Below are 4,545 nucleotides of genomic sequence, written 5' to 3' on the forward strand. Positions count from 1 at the left end.
CAAATTTTTTAGGAGAAACACAAGTAAAAAAAAAAAAAATCATTATGAATATGTACTACTGGTTTTGAGGTTCTAAGTATTTTTTTTTTGTTTCACAGTCCCCCAATTCGACTGGGTGGTATTTAAAGTGTGGGGTTCCGGGTTGCATCCTGCCTCCTTAGGAGTCCATCACTTTCCATACTATGTGCGCCGTTTCTAGGATCACACTCTTCTGCATGAGTCCTGGAGCTACTTCAGCCTCTAGTTTTTCTAGATTCCTTTTTAGGGATCTTGGGATTGTGCCTAGTGCTCCTATGATTATGGGTACGATTTCCACTGGCATATCCCATATCCTTCTTATTTCTATTATCAGATCTTGATACTTACCCATTTTTTCTCTCTCTTTCTCTTCAACTCTGGCGTCCCATGGTATTGCGACATCAATGAGTGATACTTTCTTCTTGATTTTGTCAATCAACATCACGTCTGGTCTATTTGCACGTATCACCCTATCTGTTCTGATACCATAGTCCCAGAGGATCTTTGCCTGATCGTTTTCTATCACTCCTTCAGGTTGGTGTTCGTACCACTTATTACTGCAAAGTAGCTGATGTTTCTTGCACAGGCTCCAGTGGAGGGCTTTTCCCACTGAATCATGCCTCTTTTTGTACTGGTTCTGTGTAAGTGCCGGGCATTCGCTTGCTATGTGGTTTATGGTTTCATTTTTCATATTGCACTTCCTACATATGGGAGAGATGTTATTTCCGTCTATCGTTCTTGTGCCACTGTTATCATTCCTTCAGTTTCCTTCTTTAGCTCTCCCCTCTGTAGCCATTGCCATGTGTCATTGCTGGCTAGTTCTTTAGTCTGTCATTCTCCTGTCTCTGTATATTTCTGGGTCTTCGTCTACTTTTATTAGTCCTTATTCCCATGCACTCTTTAGCCACTCGTCTTCACTGGTTTTCAGATATTGCCCCAGTGCTCTGTTCTCGATGTTGACGCAGTCCTCTATGCTAAGTAGTCCTCTCCCTCCTTCCTTTCATGTTATGTATAGTCTGTCCGTATTTGCTCTTGGGTGTAGTACTTTGTGTATTTTCATGTGTTTCCTGGTTTTCTGATCTATGCTGCGGAGTTCTGCCTTCGTCCATTCCACTATTCCTGCGCTGTATCTGATTACTGGCACTGCCCCTGTGTTTTATGGCTTTTATCATACTTCTGGCGTTAAGTTTTGACTTGAGTATCGCCTTGAGTCTCAGCATCTATTCTTTTCCTGATCGTGTCCCTTCATCTCTTGGTGTTTTATATCCCCTCCTTCCATTATTCCCAGGTATTTGTATCCAGTCTCATCTATGTGTTTGATGTTGCTCCCATGTGGTAGCTTTATCCCTTCAGTTCTTGTTACTTTGCCCTTTTGTATGTTGACTAAGGCTCATTTTTCTATTCCAAACTCCATCCTGATTTCCCCAGATCAATCCTTACAATCTGGATTAGAGTATCTATTTCCTTGATGCTCTTACCATACAGCTTGATGTCGTCCATGAACATCAGATGGTTAATTTTGTTGCCTCTTTTCTTGAGTTGGTACCCGGCATCCATCTTCTGTAGTACTTTTGCCATGGAAATCATGTCTACTACGAAGAGTAGTGGCGACAGTGAGTCTCCCTGGAAGATCGCCCTCCTGATATTAACCTCTGCTAGTCTTATTCCAGAGCTTGTAAGTATTGTATTCCAGTTGCGCATTGTATTTTTGAGGAAGCTGGTGGTGTTTTCCTCTGCCCCTTATATTTTCAGGCATTCTATTAGCTATGTGTGTGGTATCATGTCGAAGGCTTTCTTATAGTCTATCCATGCCATGCTTAGGTTGGTTTTCCTTCTCCTACTGTTCTTCATTACCATTTTGTCTATCAGGAGCTGGTCTTTTGTGGCCCTACACTTCCTTCTGCAGCCTTTCTGTTGGTGGGGGATAGTGTTTGTCTCCTCTAGGTAGTTGTATAGCCTTTCATTGATGATACCTGTTAGTAACTTCCACATTATTGGTAGGCAGGTGATAGGCCTATAGTTACTGGCTATATTTGCCTTACTCTTGTCTTTTTGTACTAAGGATGTCCTTCCTGTGGTCATCCATTTGGGTGCATGGTGATTTGAGATACAATGCTGGAGTTGTTCTGCTATTCGTGGGTGTAGGGCCTTGATGTTTTTGAGCCAGTATCCATGGACTTCATAGGGACCTAGGGCTTTCCAGTTTGGCATTTTCTTTAGTTGGTGTCTGACTGTGTCTGTCGTGATCTCTGTGAATCTTTGTTTTATTCTCCCTGTTTCTTCTTCCTTGACTTCCTGGAACCATGTTGCATGTTTGTTGTGTGATACCGGATTGCTCCATATGTTTTCCCAGAGTCTCTTACTTGTTTCGGCTTCAGAAATTTCTTGGTGGTTGTCTTCCCCTCTTAGTTGGCTGTATAGTCTTTTCTGGTTAGTTCCGAATAGTTATTTCTGTTGGTATTCCTTATTCCTGTTCATGTACCGTTGGATCTTATGTGCTTTGGCCTTAAGCCTCTGTTTTACATCTTCTATTGTGTTGTTTAGTCCCCTCTCTTGTACTTTGTATTTCTCGTTGAGTTCCTCCCTTGTTTTCTTGCTTCTTAGCCTTTTTTCTGCCATCGCTTTCAGTTTACTCAAGTCAGATCTCATCACCATGATTTGCTTTTCCAGGCGCCTTTTCCAAGGAGGTTGCTGTTTTGGTTTCTGTTGGGTTGGTTGTGCTGGTGGTGTTGGTGTTCATATCCCCATTTGTTCTGCTACTAATCTTGCTCCTGCATATGCCAAGTTATTTGTTTCTGTGATACTGGTGGTGTGTATTATGCCCATTATTTCATTGACCTCACTTGTTTTCTCCCTTAATTTCTTGCCGTTATAGGCTTTCATGGAGGGGATATTTGTTTTCTCTGTATCTGGTTCCATCCAGTGTCTAATCTTTTCTACCCATTCCGTCCTCTCTGTTACTTCGTCTGTGTTTCTTTGTGTGTCGTTGTTTGATACCTCATCATCCCTGTCGTCTTCTGTGGCATCGTCTCTCCGTTCGTCTTCGTGTAATTCGTTGTCGTGTGACATTTCCCTTTCCAGCTCTTCTCTTTCTGTTGGGGAGAGCCAGTTCTTTTTCTTTATGTTTCTTACTTGGTCTGCCAGCCTCTGTTCTGTTTGGGAGGTGTTATTCCTCTCATTCCAGATGTTGACCAACCTACTTCTATATCCTTTATTATTTTATTAGTTATTTTTTTTTTTTTTGCTCTATCACAGTCCTCCAATTCGACTGGGTGGTATTTATAGTGTGGGGTTCCCGGGTTGCATCCTGCCTCCTTAGGAGTCCATCACTTTTCTTACTATGTGTGCCGTTTCTAGGATCACATCTTCTTTGCATGAGTCCTGGAGCTACTTCAGCCTCTACTTTTTTCTAGATTCCTTTTCAGGGATCTTGGGATCGTGCCTAGTGCTCCTATTGATTAGGGGTACGATTTCCACCGGCATTATCTCATATCCTTCTTTATTTTTCTATTTTGTTCAGATCTTGATACTTACTCCATTTTTTCCCTCTCTTTCTCTTCAACTCTGGTGTCCCTTAGTATTGCGACATCAATGAGTGATACTTTCTTCTTGACTTTGTCAATCAACGTCACGTCTGGTCTGTTTGAACGTATCACCCTATCCGTCCTGATACCCATAAGTCCCAGGATCTTTGCCTGATCGTTTTTCTAATCAATATCACTCCCTCAGGTTGGTGCTCGTACCACTTATTACTACAAGGTAGCTGATGTTTCTTGCACAGGCTCCAGTGGAGGGCTTTTGCTACTGAATCATGCCTCTTTTTGTACTGGTTCTGTGCAAGTGCCGGCATTTCGCTTGCTATGTGGTTTATGGTTTCATTTTTCTTATTGCACTTCCTACATATGGGAGAGATGTAATTTCCGTCTATCGTTCTTTGGATATATCTGGTTCTTAGGGCCTGATCTTGTGCCGCTGTTATCATTCCTTCAGTTTCCTTCTTGAGCTCTCCCCTTTGTAGCCATTGCCATGTGTCTTCGCTGGCTAGTTCTTTAGTCTGTCTCAGTGGTTGTCCGTGCATTGGTTGGTTGTGCCAGTCCTCTGTTCTGTCTGTCATTCTCCTGTCTCTGTATATTTGTGGGTCTTCGTCTACTTTTATTAGTCCTTCTTCCCATGCACTCTTTAGCCACTCGTCTTCCCTGGTTTTCAGATATTGCCCCAGTGCTCTGTTTTCGATGTTGACGCAGTCCTCTTTACTTAGTAGGTCCTCTCCCTCCTTCCTTTCGTGTTATGTATAGTCTGTCCGTATTTGCTCTTGGGTGTAGTGCTTTGTGATTGTCATATGTTTCCTGGTTTTTCTGATCTATGCTGCGGAGTTCTGCCTTCGTCCATTCCACTATTCCTGCGCTGTATCTGATTACTGGCACTGCCCATGTGTTTATGGCTTTTATCATATTTCCAGCGTTGAGTTTTGACTTGAGTATCGCCTTGAGTCTCTGCATATATTCCTTTCCTGATCGTGTCCTTCAT

This window comes from Macrobrachium nipponense, chromosome 18 (assembly GCF_015104395.2).
Source record: "Macrobrachium nipponense isolate FS-2020 chromosome 18, ASM1510439v2, whole genome shotgun sequence".
NCBI lineage: Eukaryota > Metazoa > Arthropoda > Malacostraca > Decapoda > Palaemonidae > Macrobrachium > Macrobrachium nipponense.